The sequence below is a fragment of the Furipterus horrens genome, unplaced genomic scaffold, assembly GCF_987537825.1.
Source record: "Furipterus horrens unplaced genomic scaffold, mFurHor1.1.pri manual_scaffold_7, whole genome shotgun sequence".
Classification (NCBI taxonomy): domain Eukaryota; kingdom Metazoa; phylum Chordata; class Mammalia; order Chiroptera; family Furipteridae; genus Furipterus; species Furipterus horrens.
The window spans coordinates 11,019,854-11,036,994 of NW_028327177.1; the positions used below are offsets into that span (position 1 = coordinate 11,019,854).

At 49.0% G+C, this 17,141-nt stretch overlaps 1 long non-coding RNA gene across 2 annotated transcripts in view; it reads right to left on the reverse strand.

Moving 5' to 3' along the window:
* LOC150004033 (uncharacterized) overlaps positions 1–17,141 on the reverse strand; it is a 126,054-nt gene that overhangs the window by 37,008 nt on the left and 71,905 nt on the right. Inside the window, exon 2 of one of the 2 annotated variants that reach the window (XR_016512358.1) lies at positions 16,807–16,863. This is a non-coding gene — a long non-coding RNA (uncharacterized LOC150004033). Of the gene's footprint in view, positions 1–16,788; positions 16,864–17,141 lie in introns of both variants that reach the window. The other variant, XR_016512359.1, reaches the window with a different exon arrangement.

Genomic DNA, 17,141 nt, shown 5'->3' on the forward strand with positions numbered 1-17,141 from the left:
TCCTCAGACCCAGGGAGGCAGTGAAGGCAGCGGAGCAGGCACAGCTTCAGACCCAGACAGGTGGCTCTGTGACCTTGGCCCAGTGGCTTCACATCTCTGAGCCTTGGTGTCTTGGTCTATAAAATGGTGTCAGGTATGGTGCCAATGTGTGAATGACACTGTGCTGAATGAGTAACTGTCTCGACCAAGCCACAGACAGAAAATTCAGAGGCATTTTTCTGTCCTTTCCAGAAGATCTCAGGATGGCCTCTTAATTCTCATATTGTTTATCAATCACCAGCATTGATTCCCCTCACCCCTCTCCCTAGGGTCATTGACAAAGAACTGTATTAAGTTGCAATGATGCTGACATGTGTCCCTCCTGTGCTCTCCCTTTCTTTAAAGGGGGTGGGAGGGCACACAGGTGGTGGCAAATTGAAGAGTGAATAGTAGTCACATCCCAGGAAGGGTGAGCCCTTCAGGCATTTGCAATTAAATTAGGTGGAGAAATGCAGAAGGGACACCCCGACACCACGGGGTGCTGCCTGTGAGGGAGAGGCTGCTGCACAGCCCAGGAAGAGGGTGTGGCTGTGGGACGAGTCCAGGGTGACTGGCTTTGCATGGTTCCAGTTTTGGAAATTGATGATTGCTACGAGCCCTTTCACAGCTGGAGTTCATAAACAAATCTTCTCTCACCCTGCAGCATTTTTCTGCTTTTTCTGTTGTTTCTTGTTGTGCTAACTAGTATTGATACCTAGACTCCTTATGTCACAGATGTGAGCCAGATATAGTCACAGCAGCTACATTCCGGATGCTACAGTAATGCTACAGGGGAAAGAGGTGGGTGATGTCCCCAGCCTTTTAGGCACCCACGGCGTAGGGACCAGGCAGTTTTGACATTGTGACAAGGGCTCTGGCCAAGGTAAGGACAGCGAAGAAGAATATTCGTCTTGGACCATCAGAACCATCTTTTACAATCTCCTGCTGGATCTCAGGAAGATGCCCAGTCCTCCCACCGCCAAGCCAGACTCTTCCCAAAGGATGAGCTTTATTAAGAGTTGCAATTGGCTCATTCTTATTTTTTTTCTCTTCTGCAATCGGAGATGCACCAGCCCACAATTCATTAGAATTACAATTATTGACGGTAAGAGCACAGCTGGGCAGTCAGTGTCTCGGTGGCTGAGCTCTCTGCAAACAGGTGGGATCAGGCAAAATGCAGGGGTGGGGGTAAGGGGTCGATCCGGCCTCATCCTGGGAAGCCCCTTGGAGGCAGAGGACCCGGGAGGGAGGCAGAAGTGCCCACCAGTCTAGATCCAAAGCCCAAGTCTCTTCTCCCTGGACTGACTCTAGAACCTTCCTACAGTTCCTTGCTGTCAACTTTTTCTTTTTAAAGGTACAGTTTTTATTAAAAGGGATGAGCTCCCCTCTAAAAATTCTTTTGCTCCCTGTCCTCTTCTCTGGTTTCCTCTTGCATAAAACGGGCACAGACAGACCTCTTTCATGGGGCTCTTGTAAGGATTTGAGATAATGACTATGAACACCTGTGACACAATGATATGCGTCACTAGCGTTGTTTGAGCATCAGTTCTATGTTTTATGCACTATGTGCATTTCGTTTAATCCCTACAGACACATTATGAAGTGGTTTTTTTGTTCATTTATTTATTCCCCATTTATTGAGCACCAAGTATCTGCCACTATTATGCAACCTGCTGGGGGATCCAGCCATGAACAGACCAGTGCCCTGCTGACAAGGAGCTTACGTTCTAGCAGCTACTGTTACACCATTTTATAGACTAAGACGCCAAGGCTCAGAGACATGAAGCCACTTGGCCAAGGTCACTTGTCTACCTGTCTGGCTCTAAAGCCTGTCCCAGGTCCTCATGAGGGTTTCTTGTTAGTAGGTGATGGATGGGGCTCAAGGATATTAAGACGGATAAAAAAAGGTGACCATGTAGAATTAGAAAAGTGGCTAAAGAGAGAGAAATACCCCCTTCCTTTCCATGCACAATACCTAATAAAGGATGTGAATATGCCAGGGGGGGCAGCTGGATCTTCGCTTCATGGTTTAGTTCAGAGTGCCCTGATCAGATGCCCTCAGGAAACTAGGTGCCACAGGACAGTTTATTCCAGCACCTTCTGAAGGAGTCCAGTGGCTGTTTCCGGACTCTGCATGCAGCAGGCACAGTCTGCAGGACTAGAGGCAGCGTTGGGATTGCGGGTTGCTGAGCCCCGTGTAAGATGGATGCCTGCTGCCCGGTCCTCATAGTCTCTTTGCAAAGGGAACTCTCCTGGAGACGGGGGTGTGGGCTCTCGCTGCTGCCTTGGAACCTTTTGTACAACCTTGGGTGAGAGGAGCTATCCAGGGCCACCCAGGGAGGGAGGCCGGTTTCAAATGCGGCTCGCAGGCTGGCCGGGGCCCAAGGGAAACACTGGCCAGTCTGGGGTACCACCACACACTATCCCATGACGAGCTCTGGTGGGCAAGCAGGCGGGGGTGGCGATGCCCACGGGAAGGGACCCAGACACAGCGCGGTGGGCGGCGGTGGGGAGGGGAGGGGATGCTGGAACAACCTCAGTTTGCCCAGGCCACCAGCTCCAGGCAGCTCTAGGGCACGTGGCTCCTTGCCTTCTTCCACCAACTCCTTCTGACACTCCATTTTTTCTTCATCTTTCCCTTCATCTCTCTCTCCTTCATTTGTGTGTTAGTGCATTTTCATTTTCTGATGCTCTTTTTCTTTTCTTCCTTTCTATCCACTCTCACCAATCACTCCCATCTCTCTCATCTGTCATACATGTCCACTCATACACAAATATGCGTGACGGTGATAGCAGAGCACAGTGTCAGGTACATGGGCCCTGCAGTCAGCCAGACCTGGTTCAAATCTGCCTCTGACGCCCTGTGACCCTGGGCACGTGACTGAGCCTCTCGGAGTCTCCGTGTCCTTGTTTATAAAATGAAGATGAAAATTAGGACCTTCCTCCTAGGGCAGTGGTGGCAACTACATATACAAGGCTCCACATTTTATCTGCTTGGACCTGAGTAAATGCTCTTTAAATGAGACTTGTTCTTTCTTTCCAGTTCTGTTACATCGTCGCCAACAGTGATGCCAGTGACAGCTTTTTATTATGTGTTAGCCGCTTCGGAAGCACTCAGGGAGTATAGCTATTGGGATAGTTACAACAATTTTGTTAATTATGCTATATCATATGACTTGACTTGAAGAAAATTAAGATGAATTTTGAGAGCAGTTTTAGGTTCACAGAAAAAAATTCACAGAAGCAGGGTTCCCATAAACCCTACTTAGTTACAAATGATGAACTAGTATCAGTACAACCCAAACCGATCATTAATCAGAGTCCATAGTTTACATTAGGGTTCATTCATTGTGTCGTGCACTTAATGGGTTTTGACACGTATAATGACATGTGTCTGTCATTACAGTACCACACAGAATAACTTCTCTGCCCTAACCTGCCCCCCGCCCCGTACTTCACCTCCTCACTCTCTGTCTCTCTCTCTTCCCAACCCCTAGGAAACACGGACCTTCTTCCTGTCTCTCTAGTTTGCCTTTAGCAGAATATGACAGAGCTGGAACCATATGGTATGGAAACGTTTCAGACTGGCTTTTCTGTTGCTAATCTGCATTTCAGGTTCCCCTGTCTTTTCTTGGCTTGCTAACTATTTCTTTCATGGCTGAAAACACTCCATTGCGTGGCTGGAGCACGGTTTGTTTATGCAGCCACCTCTCGAAGGGCATCTTGGCTGTTTCCAATTTTTGGCATGCATTGCCTAACTTTGAATGGCATTTTTGTGCCTTTTAATTAAAAAAAAAATTTCCTCCTGAATTGGCAGCCTTTCAGAAATGCTGATCTAAGCATGTGTGTACGCAGCTCTTTATCAACACCTCCCGAAGAGATAGAGCAAGAATTTCCTGTGTCAGGTGCAGACAGCAGCGGAGTCCACCAGGCCACACGGCCAGTGCTCCAGAAGGTGGGATTTTGCAACGGGCCTGCCAAAGGCTAACCGTTTTCCCTGCTGTTGGATGCTGAGGAGATTTTAAACCAGGGTTTCTCAACTTTGGCACCATTGACATTTTGGGCCAGCGCACTCTTCGTTGAGAGGGCTGTCATGTGCATTGTAGGACGTTTAGCTACCTGCTAAAATCCTTCACCCACGACATGCCAGTAGCGACCCGGCCTCAGACGGTGATGAAACCAAAAATGGTTCCAGACCCCTCCCATGGTTGAGAACCACCATTTTAAATATTTTGTTTTTGTCAGTGCTGTTATGATGAGAACTTCGAAGGTCACCCCCAACTGCAACACGAAACCCCACCTCCCAGGAGGGTTCTTTGGCCACGCATCCCAGCATTTCCCTGAATGTCATTCTCATCACGTGCGTTTGCAGCGATCACAGCCAAACGCTGCCACTACGCACACTGGCCTCTGGATGGTTCTTCTAGAGATGACAGCTTCAACATCTCAATGATTTTAAGCTTCCACTGACTTGCTGAAGGTCATACTGCTAACGGGGGCAGGCCTGTCCCCAACTGCAATCCAGGGACTCTTCCATGAGTCAGAAAGGTCTCACCAGGGACAGGCAACAATCCACCCTTCTGCTCACCCCAGTTTATCTGTCAGCCCTGCCTGGTGGCTCTCCTTCCACAACATACCCCGAACCCAGCCACTTCTGACCACTTCCCTAACCCTGGTCTAGGCTGCCGTCGCCTCTCACCTGCTTTGGTATTTGGTCTCCAACCACCTAGGTTCTACACTATTTCAGGTCGGTATTTAAAAAATAGAAACCTGGTCATGTGATTCCCAGTTCCAATGGCTCCTGTTTCTGTTCTGCACTTCGCAGTGTTGTTACCACTCTGACTTTGGTCCTCACCCCAACCCGTGAAGAGGGGTCTTTAAGTAGGTATACAAAGAACCAGAGGCGGGACATGCAAGGGGCTGGAAGGAGCCGAGGGTAGGTGCCCCCTAGATCTGCTGAATTGACTGGGCCCGCCTGAGGCTGGTTTCTGCCATCTGCTCCCCATTCTACCACTTTCTAAGTCTCCCCTTCCCCTCTCTGAGGGCCAGGCATCAGCGTGGCCAACATTGCATCCTCGGGATGGGGGCTGCTGCAGCTCCGTCCTCAGCAACCCTCTGACTAGTCCCTAAGGTCTCTGGCTTCTCCACTGGCCGCCTAGAGGGACCAGGTCAGCACCCCAGACACAGAGTGGCGTTAGTGCTGGTGGGGTCCAATGGGGACTCAGACCCATGAGCGACAGGAGATGGGGAGCCCACAAAGAAATCCCACACTCTTTCCACCCGGGGTGGGTTTTCCGAGATGCACCCGTCAGGTCTGCTCTAAGGCTGGTTTTGTAACCATAGCTGTGTTCCAGCATGACTGATACGCCGGAGAACAAGTCGGCTACGCGATGGCTTTTGCATTTGCTTATGCCCGATTTCATCCCACAGAAACAGTAGGTGACCACAGACAATTTATCCAGCTGAGCCAAGCTGCACAGGAACACCTCAAATGCACATCTGCTCCCACCTGAAACCTGGGCCAGCTCCTCCATTTTACCTGGGAGTTAGGGGCCTGACCTGTCCACACCTGGTGTTAACAACTTTCCTCCAATTTCGCCCCCTTTCACGTAACCCCCCCCCCCCACAAGCTGCAATCCCTGGGACCCCAACTTCTCAAGGAACACTACCATATTTATTGTAGTACTGGTGTACTTCTAAACCACGTGGAACATGCACATAATTACGCTACTGCTTTCACTGGGTTATTTTTTTTTAACGTGACGTGACGAAGGTTTTGTGCATTGTGTCCCTGACCTCATTTCCCGCAAAGCCCTCTGATGTTTAGGGTGCAGTTTTGCATAAGGGGGTCGATTAGGGGAACACGTGGCATCACCGCGCAGCTGACTATAGCGCACATAGCGCATGATTCAGGGCCCCTGGCGAGGGCTCCTCATGTAGTAAGCAGTCAGCGGAACAACGCGTTCGTGGCACTCTTTTCTCTTTCTCACTCCTTTCCCCTCCTTCTTGCTGCTGCCTGGGACAGCCCCTCTGCCCCTGTCCCCAACAGTCCCCGCATAGAATGGCCGGTGCCAGCAAATGCGAAACCACGAGGTGGGCCCAGGCTGGCTGTCCCCGAGCAGCCGGGAGGGGGCAATGAGGCAGGCACCCCAGGGAGAATGCACGCGGAGGAAATGAGGTTGGAGAGGCGGAGGAGGGCGGAGACTTTTAGGGTTTGGGCAGCCAGGGAAAGGAGTTTGGGACACCAGTTCAATTGTAGGGAGAAGCTACGAGATGATCCCAGTCCCTGGGAATAAAGAGGTTTGGTTTGTATTTTAAAAAGGTAACAGCTGGGGAGTCAAGAGGGAATGAGGAGCAGTAAGACTGTGAGTGGGGAGATAGCTGAGGCCCAGGTGACAGATCCCTGGGTCTGGAGCAGCATGGCCCAAGTTGGCCTCAGGAAGGGGCAGGGTATCAGGGTCGTTCCTGTGGATGTGGGAGGGAGAGGGGGAGGGGGAGGGGAGGGGAAATTATAGGGGACCGAAGGTCCAGTTCTGTATACAGTATTCCCTCACTTATCGTGGGTATTACATTCTAGATGCCCCCCTGCGAAGTAGGAACCTTACATTTATTCTACTCTTAAATCTACATAACTGTAACTACATAGGTATACAGTACCGCAAAATCCCGCGATATAGCAAAAAATCTGTGATAAATAATTAAATATAATATTTTAAAAAATCCTGCGATACAGTGAGGCTGCGATAAGTGAACTGCGATATAGAGAGGGACTGCTGTATTTCATTCTTTTGCAACTTGGGGTGGGGTCACTATTTTTTAGAGAGAAGAGAAAAGACTGTTAAAAAAAAAATTAATCAAGTCCTGGCTGGTGTGGCTCAGTGGATTGAGTGGGGGCCTGTGACCCAAAGGGTCACCGGTTCGATTCCCAGTCAGGGAACATTCCTGGGTTGCGGGCCAGGTCCCCACATCGATGTTTCTCTCCCTCCCTTCCCCTCTCTCTAAAAATAAATAAATAAAATATTTAAAAAAATAAAATATTTAAAAAAATAAAATATTCCATACTAAAAAAAAAACAAAAAACAAAAACTAATGAAGATTCTTGAGGGTGGAGATGAAGGACCGTAGTCACAGTGGTAGCAAAAGTGCAAAACTCATTGCTGGCTTTGGAATTAAAAATAAAAACAGGTGTGTGCGTGCGTACGTGTGTGCATGTGGGCGTGGGCATGTGCGTGTTTGAAGAATTAGGCAAAGAAAGGTTATTGTTTCCATCCCCTCCTTTCAGGGAACAAGAACCACAACACGGTAAGCTGCAGTGCGATGCTTGTCTCTGTCTGAAACGTGGCCAAAGCGAGGAAAGATTAATCACACAGGGAAGGCTGCTATCTCAGGGGCAGATTAAGACAACAAGCTAGCAATTTGAGTCTGATTACAAACAGCTAAAATCAGAATTTCCAGTTAGGGACTATGCTTTAACAGCCCTCTTTTTTTTGAGGGGGGCACAGGAGCAGAGAGAGAGATTGATTTAAGTTAATTAAACCCAGTGCTTAATTAAGTGTTCTCAGATACAAACCGTATCCTTTTTGCATGGTTAATGCCAACCTGCACTCACAGCTCTAGGCAGTTCGCTGGTTGGAAGTTTTGGGGAGCTGCGGGGTGGTTTCCGTTAGATGTATGAAGGTGGGCACTTCTCTAATTGTGAGGATCGGGGGGTGGTACACTGGGTGACGTGGGGAAGAGACAGAGCTCCTCCTCAAGGGGTGCTGAGAAGCAGAAGGGGTTCAGATCTTGAGGTCAGGGAAGCAGGCTTCTAGTCTCCATGGGCCTCTTGCCAGGAGGGTGACCGCGGCCAGGTCACCTAACCCATTAATGTTTTCATCATACGAAACACTTTTGTGGTTCCACCCCCAGGCCCTGATAAATGTTTTGTCCGCAACCTACATGTATCAATATACTTCATTTCCATTTATGATTCACCAAAATGCACACAGTAATGGCAGTACGTACTACTCATCACGTACTCCCTAGGTTTGTTCTTGGTTCAGCAAGTCCTCCCTTAATGTCTGTTGTCAATAGGTTCTGTGACTTGAAGCGAAATGACATATAAAGAAACCAACTTTACCACAGGCTGATAGATGTAAACAAGAGTGAAGTTCCTACAGCCTCTCATCAATGTTATAACAAAATGTTGACCAAAAAGATGTATGAGAACCTGCGGTACGGTTCTAATGCCATGATATCGATGAACTATTGAAACCTCATAACAACTCTAAGAGGTGAACACTGTTATCCCCAATTTGCAGAGGACCCAAGATTGCATGCAAAGAAACAGTTTTCTTTAGTCAGGGTCAGACATGACCTCTTTTGCCTTCTCTTCTGTAATACATGGACACTCATCCCTACCTCACCTCCCTTTTGGGGGTGAAATGGCTCCGACTTAAAGGTGCCGAGAGAGCTTCACAGACATGTCATGCATGAGGATGAGGGTGAAGGGGCCCGAGCGCTCCAGCAGGAACCTTTTTAGCAACATCCCTGTGCCCAGCAAGTGACCTGGCAGTGCTACCTCATCTGAATCACAGGCATCGGTTCCCACAGGTCATGCGGTGCATTTCAGTGTTAAAACTTACTTACATGATGCCCTTGCCTTCTGAGTCACCGGGTAGTGACTACAGTGACTGCCAGCTTCCCAGAGGCTAGGGAGAGGGTAAGTGACGTAGCCAGGGCCACAGTTTGCTAGAGAGACAGAATCAGGATTTGAACAGTCTTAGGAACATGTGGGAAGGCAGCCCTAGGGCTGAGCTGGAGGTCGGTGGTGGTAGAGAGAGATGGGGCTGGGTTACACACTTGGCTTTAAGGAAGTCACTTATGCTTGCTGGGCCTCAGTTTCCTCATCTGTGAGTTGGGAATAATGCTAGTCCTTATTGCGATGGGAAGTATCAAGTGCAAAATAAATCAAGGTATTGGGCTACTATGAAAAAAATGATATAAAAAAACCCAATCTTTAGACAGGCCTTTCTCTCGTTTGGCCTACATTTCTAGGCAGACTGCCTTTGTGGCAAGTCTTGGACATCAGGGTCTGCAGGGAGGCGCACGATTAACCTGGAGTTCCTAGGGCCACGCTGTCCCTTCTGTGTGGGGAAGCAGCTTCAGGCCAGCAAAGCACCCAGACCCAGCGCTATCGGGAGTACACCAGGTCCCCGTTCCTCTAGCGATGGGGTCTACGTGTCACTGCAGACACCTCGGGCATCGCGTGTGATGCTGAAGACACAGATGCTGACTTAAATGCCACATGTTGGGGGCTCACTTTGAGGTCAAGTCCATCTTGTGGCTCCTGGACCAGAAGAAATTCTATGACTTTTCTAAGTCTGTCTGAGGATTCCTCCTCCAAGATGATTGGATGGTTTTATCCAGTGGATTCTGGGAAACATGTTACGGGTTATAGTAACAGTCCAGATTCTGTACCCCTCCTTATGTCAAAGCTCCTTGACATCTGACTTTGTAGAGCCCTCCCACTGGGACTCTGACCACGTGACTTGCTTTGGCCAATTGGATGTTTGTTAGCAGAGGGGATGCAAGCCCAGGCTTGGAAAAGCACTGACCCTCACGCCTCTGGCACTGCATGACAATATGCCCGGGCAAGACTACTGGGGGGGTGAATGATGTGGGGAGCTCTGTCACCTCACTTCTGCCACCCCAACTGAGGTCATCTTAGATCAGCAGCATCCAGCCAACCACAAAGACATGGCAAGATCACACAGCCACTATCCTGACCCTTAGCTGACCTCAGGTTCGTGAGCGAACCCAACCCAGACAGGCTGAACCCTGTAGATTGTGAACTAAGTCAACACTTCTTCTTGTTAACCAGTGAGGTTGGTGGTGGTTTGTTACAAGGCACTATTGTGGCGATAAATAGCTGATACACATATATATGAAGAAATGTACTACACTATGGCTTTGATTATAACTAAACTTGCTACACAAGCCGAATGTTCCTGTCTCTGCCTCTTTCTTTGCTTGTAGAGGTACTGGCACAAAATATTTTCATTTTCCACATACATACACACTTGCTACAGACGTTCTCTTGTTATTCCAATTGAGTCCTGATACAAGGAAATGAAATGCTCTCCAAGCTTTGCTTTCCCCATTGTGTCTCGCGTATCCTCTTCCCATCCACGTATCTTAAATAAAAATCCAAGGTGCGTTTGAAAGACAGTGGCCATGTTTATTTAAGATAAGCTCCCACTCAATGCCTAGAACCTGCCTCTTGAACAGTCAACGAGACTGTGGCTATCTTCCAAGTGTAGCTTCCCCAAACTCCTCAGAGCCCTCCTTGGAATTGCTCCTCCTTCTTCGAACCCTGTTCTCTGCCACGAGGGCCTGTGAACCCTGAGGCATCTACGGCCACCTCCCTTAGACGGCCCTGCCCAGAGCCCACCTGTGCTCCCTCCCACAGCATCGTCTGTGTGCTCCTTGCACTTTGTGGTTTGTTCGGGGGCAGCTGCCGACCAACTGGATTCTGGTCGGCCCTGACTAGCCTCACAACTTTGGGCAAGCTCCCTAGTCCTTCTGGGCCCCAGTCTCCTCATCTGAGAGGCGAGGACAATAATCATGAAAGCATTACAGGGTGGCCTGTGAAGATAAAAGGAGATAGTATAACTCCAACACTTAGCACAGTAAGCGCATAATAGGTGTCAGCTATTATTATAATTGTATGCACGGTACCATGGGAACCTAGAATTCCAGACAGCAATTATTTAAGAATTACCATGTGTTCACTCTTTGGAGTATTTTAATAACTGTTTTTGTACTGTTTTATATGTTTACTTCACTTTCTAAACTTCATGACAACAATTAGACTGTCATATAGGTAGGGTTATTGTCTCCAATTTATTGGTGAGAGAATGGGGGCACAGAGAGGTTAAGTAACTTCCCCAAGGGCACACAGCTAATAGATCACCATGATAGCACTCTTCCCACTTTACTATAGTTATTCATCCATCTCTCCCATTGGGGATCTAGAATATGTTATTAATTTGTGCCTTTTTTGTCCTCCACTGATCTTTTCTCTCTCGGCGCTGATCCCCTTGAGGGCGAGGACTGGGTTCCCTGGTCCCTGCACCAGCTTGTTACTGATTCCACCGTGTGGGACCAGATGGCCCCCGGAAGAGGAAATGAGCTCCTTCTCACACTGGCACACACATGCTTTGGGCTCTCAACAGAGGGAGCAAACACGGTTTTTAGCAGGCAAGCGGCAGGGAAATTAGTGGATTGGTGTACAAAGAAGCGTTTAATAATGCTATCATGCTACCCTGTCCTCATGGAGTCGTTGTGACATTCTGCATTAAAGAAGTAACAACCCCCAATTGCAGTGCATAGCAGAGGCATGGCATCAGATTGGCTCCCAGCCCCCAGAACATGTGCATTCCTGGTGACCATGGCACACTGGAATCAGGGGCACTGATGGCTTCATGCAAAAATGTCCTTGCAGACCCTTGGTAGTGTAGTTGCTCTTCTGTTTGCCTGTCAGGAGCATAATTTTCATTAAATATTAAGGAACTGTTTGTTAAAATAATGTTGTCATGGTAACGGGGGGGGGATGCTGAAATAGCCTGGTGCTGTCTGAATTGCAGCATATTAATCAAGTGTTGGGTGCTATTTAATAAGCTTCCCTGCAGCATTAAATCTGGAGGACCCAGGGGCTGGGGATTTGCTCCGTTGTCACCATCAAGAGTGAGGCCTCTCACGAGTTCCTGGGGCTGTGTTAGCTGGATGGACAAATGGATGGATGATGTTGGAACCAAAATTTTAGATGTTCACTTCTCAGAGCTGTTTCTGATAGCTCTTCCAGTTTTTATGTTTCCTTTTACAGTGGAAAAACATTTTTTGCCAGAGAACTGGGGAAAAAGAGGTCAGGAAAGTAACTGGGGAAAGACATGGTCAAGGATTCCTTTGCCTAAAAGCAGAGGTCATGGCCACAATAGGGAGGCGAAGTAGCCGAGTGTGGAGTGGGACAGCCGGGGCTCACATCCCACCTCCATCTCCTCTCTGGCACCACAAGCCAGGGACCTTCTCTGCAGCGGCTTGTGTTTCCCTCCATGTCCAAGGGCTGAGACCTGCGCACACTTCACGGGGCCATTTGAGGGGCTTACAGAGATGAAGCTCTCACCACAGTGCTGGACAGAGCATATGCTCAATGAATTCTGCCCAGCCCCTCTATTCCTTCTGTCACGGCTGCCGCCGCCACAACTGTTGCGACAGCCCCCACTGGGGGGGGCCCCCACAGTGCTCTCACGGTCTAATACCCCAATTGGGTCCTGACCAGCCACTGCGGGATCCAAACCCAGGTCTGGTGACTCAGTTGCTGATATTCTTTCGGAAGGCGGCCAACTTTTTCTGCAAAGGCCCAGACAGTAAATACTTTAGGCTTGGCAAGTCATACGCCGTCTCTGTCACATACTGTTCTTTATTCTTTTTTTTTTTTTTAAACAACCCTTTAAAAATATAAAACCATTCTTAGTTCTCAGGCTGCTCAGAGATAGGCATAGTTGGTGGGTTCCTGCCATCTGTCTTCTGAGGAAATAGAAGATAAAAGGAAAGCAAAGTAAAAGGTGATGTAACGCGTATATATGGGGTTTTGTCCCACTAAGAGTGGGTTGAAGCTACATATAAAAAATAAAAACTTGGGCCCTGGCTGGTGTGGCTCAGTGGATTGAGCGTCAGACTGTGAATCGAGGGGTCACCGGTTCAATTCCCGGTCAGGGCACATGCCTGGGTTGCGGGCCAGGTCCCCAGTTGGGGGTGCACGAGGGCCAACAGCCATTGATGTTTCTCTCTCCCTTTCTTTCTCCCTCTCTTCCCCTCTGTCTAAAAATAACTAAATAAAATCTTAAAAGAAAAAAAAAAAAAAAGGAAAGAAAAACTTGGGTCCAGTAATTTGTTTTACTAAAGCAAATCTGAGAAAGAAGAACAAAACTAGAGTTATCACCCTTCCTGACTTCAAACTATATTACAAAGCTACAGTAATCAAAACAGCATGGTACTGGCAGAAAGACACACACACAGGCCAATGGGACAGAAGACAGCTCAAAAATATATACGGACAGCTATTTTACAACGAAGGAGTCACGACTACACAACGGGGAAAGGAGAGTCTCTTCAGCAAAACTGGGCAGCCCTAGGCAAAAGAACAAAACTAGATCACTATTGTATACCATACACCATAATTAACTCAGAATAAATTAAAGACTTGAATGTAAGACCTGAAGTAATAAAAAACAAAACAAAACACAGAAGAGCCCTGGCTGGTGTGGCTCAGCTGATTGGAGTGGTGTCCAGTAACTGAAAAGCTGCAGGTTTGATTCCCAGTCGGGGCACATACCTAGGTTGAGGGTTTGGTCCTCGATCCCCAGTCCCTGGTCCAGGTGTGAATGTGCCCCATATGATCCCGGGCCTGGGTGCATAGGAGAGGCAGCAGACTGATGCTTCTCTCTCACATTGATGTTTCTCCCTTCCTCTCTAAAAGCCATAGGAAATGAATAGGAATCCAGTACAGTTGACCCTTGAACAACATTGGTTTGAACTATGTGGGTCTACTTATATGTGGGTTTTTTCAGTAAATACTGTAAATATACTTTCTCTTCCTTATGATTTTCTTAATAACATTTCTTTTCCCTAGCTTATAGTATGAATAAAGTATAAATACGTATAAAATATGAGTTAATCAATTATATTATCAGTAAGGCTTCTGGTCAACTAAGGCTATTATTACTTAAATTTGGGGGGGAAGTCAAAAGCTTTAGATGGATATTCCACTGTGTGAGGGGCTGAGGCCCCTGACCTCCATGTCAGTCAAGGTCAACTGTGTACTGTTTATGATACGAGTGGCCTCGTTCACATTGGGAGGGCTGCCTAAAGCAAAGACAACCCACCTAGGCTGGAGAATGAGGGGCCATCTTTGCATGTTCACTCTGATGTGGCTAAACCACAACTCTTGGCTTAGGGATGGACATGTGCCCAGAACCCCCCAATCACAGGGCATTTGCTAGGATGACTATGGAACCCGGGGGCGTTGCCGAGAGAAGGAATTGTACCTGAGTGAAGCCCACACAGGAGAAAGCTGAGTTGAGAGGTGGAGAAAAATAACATGTACTGATGCTATTTAGATCCAGTTGGGTTCAAAGCCAGACCAACTCAGATTTCTCAGTTACACAAACTGTTTTTTTCTTTTACTACAGCTATGAAAACGTGAATTAGATATCTATCTTGTAGCCAAAAGTCTGACAAATACAATCAAATGCCCATGCAAGTATTGTTCCCTACTGGGCTCAGGTGTTACATTGTCCTTGGCCAATAAACCATGGGCTCTGGGATAACATGGGTTGGGGTTAAGGCAAGGCACTCAGGGCAAAGTTCAGATGGACAGACAGTAGGGAAGGGTGGGGTGTCATTTCTCACTTCTCTTCTTGATTTCTCCTGTTTAGCTCAGATATGCTAACTCTGCTCCCAGTCCTGGAGAAAGGAGCAAAGCACCCCTCACATGCTACTGAACTGAGTGTGTCTTGAACGAGGTCCCTCCGGGATCTGGGGAAGAGCCAAATGCCTCCAGTGGGGTCTTCATGTCTAGTCCATCAGGGTGGAGTGAATGTCATACTAGTGGCACCTGGGACAGTTGTGCTGTGGTCTCCTGACTGAACTGTTTCTTCTGGTCCCACCTCTTACATGCTGATGGTGTCCCGGGTTCTGTCCTCTGGCTCTGAGGTGTCCCTGAAGAGGACACCATCACCCTGTGGCCCACCTCTCTCCTCAATGCCCTGACTGTTCATCTTCATTCCTTCCTAATAGGCCTGAGTGACAGGACATAGGCCCTTTGGTAAAGGTGACACCTGCCCACGTTGATTTTTCACAGGACAAGAATAAGGGCTAATATTTATTGGACACATTCCGCCGCATAAAACTGGCACAGGGCCAAGCAGTTTGACATGAATTAATGCACCGAACCCTCATGGCCACCTGATGCAACAGGCATCAGCTTTATCCCCATTTTACAGACAGGAGACTACAGCACGGAGTGGTCAGCAACTTGCCTAAGGCCCCACAGCTAATGGAAGAGACGGAATTTGAACCTGGGCAGTCTAACTTCTGGGACCCTGCTCTTAACACAGACATGGCCTCCTGGAGCTGCCTCCTCATCGCTTTCTCTTTCCGTTATTGGACAGTCACTTCCTGAGCACCCATTACGTGAATCAAGGACACCGCCCCTGTCTTCAAAGCCCAGCTTCTGCTCGAAGACTTACCCAGGAAGCACCAAGTCGCAACTCACATGCACTGTTCAGCAGCCCTCCGGCTCCGGCCCCGTCCCCCCCCGCCCCCCCAGCACTCTGGACTCCACAGAAAGTGCAGCCTAGTCAACGGCTGCCCAACTCCATTCTCATCCAGGCTGTCCATTTCTTAAAGGAAAACTCTATCTCTGGCCTCTGAAGGCACATTGCCCTCAGCAGCCCTTGGTAAATATTTACTGCTGCCCCTGACCCAGGCCCAGGGGAAGAAGACCCAGTCGCAAAGCACAAAGGAAGACAGCTGGGGGCTCATTATTCAGACCCTCCCATCCGCCACAAGTGTCCCTCCTGTGCAATTTCCCCAGCTGGGTCTGGGGTGCAGTTCTTCTCAGCCTTAGCGGCCCCAGGTCTTGGTGACTCAAGTGTGGGGTGCTGGTCCCACCAAAGAGCCCCATGCCCTGGGTAGGCCACGCCCCTGTCCTCCTGCAGTACTCCCCAAGCCTTTTCTCCCGTCTACATGGTCTGCATCCTGGGCCAAACCTCTTGATGGTGTGACAAGCTGGTAAATCTCTTGGGGGTCCTGGTACAAGAGAGTTTCCCAGAGGCTCTGACCAATACCCCTATCATGCTTGGGGAGTTGCCTGCCCCATCACAGACACAGGTGTTTGGAATCACACCTGTGATATGTGCAGCTGTCAGGTGTTAGCTCAGCAACACCTGGCCGGTGAACAAGCGTGTCTTAGGAGGAACCCGAGCATCCTCACAGTTTAATAGCAGAACCCCGACACACAGACTGACGGTGCTGGGAGCAGGTATGTTTGAGCTCCCTGCTCCCTAAGCCCTCTCCCTCATCCTACTGCCCCTTGGGGTTTCTAGATGATCATGGAACAGAGTTTGTAAAAACAGTGCCCTATTCAAAACCACTCCCCACTTCAGCATCTCCCGACCTGCGCTTGAATTCTGCCAGCGACAGGGAACTCACTACTTCCACTGGGCACCTAGTTCACCTGTTCGTACCTCCCTTGTTGGGGGTTTCTAGTCAATAGCTAGCCACCTTCCTCCTGTCGGTGGCAGCCCTCAAACATGCAGCTCTGGCTTTCTCTCCGCTCTTTAGTCCTGGCTCCTCAGGGCCGTAGTTTACAGACTGGGGTGTGCCAGGCAGTTGCCTCTCTGTTCTAAGGCTGTCTGCCACGCCCTGGCTACACATTCCCTGGAAACCGTTCCAAGCACACGCCCTCTGGATGGTGAGTCTGAGTTGTGGCTGTCTCCATGCAGACAGGACAGCGCAGCCACCTGCAGTCTCTGTTTGCCTCTGGGGAGGGACTGGCAGGGACCCAGTAATTGCAAGGGACGCACACCTGGATTCTCTGCATGATGCTGTTTCCAGGTGCATCTGGAGGGAAACAGTTTCAGAGCGGCCCCTGCTCCTCCCATTCATCTTTCCCTCCTTGACGTCCAACCGAGGCCCCCGACCTCCGCCGGACACATTGTCACTCACCAGTCCCGTATCACTTACATCCTGGGAATCTTTTTACACTTCGACTTCGTAACCAGTCAGTGCATCAGTCAAGACCTACAAAGAAGAGAAACTCAATATGAAAAGCAGGGCAGAGCCACTGGGTGTCCACCCTCTTTCCTGGCTTGACAGTGGCATTGGGGGGTGGGGGTGGGACCGGGATGGAGACAGGGACAATAAAGGAAAAGGAAATGGTGAGGATGGAGCTGCTCATGAAACCAACCTCAAAAATCTCTGGGCTTTGTGGCGATTCTGAGAGAGAGAAAGACCCTCACCCTGGGTGAGTCAGCAGCTTGTTGAGAAGCAGGCCTTTCTGAAGCGCAAAACTCCCAGCA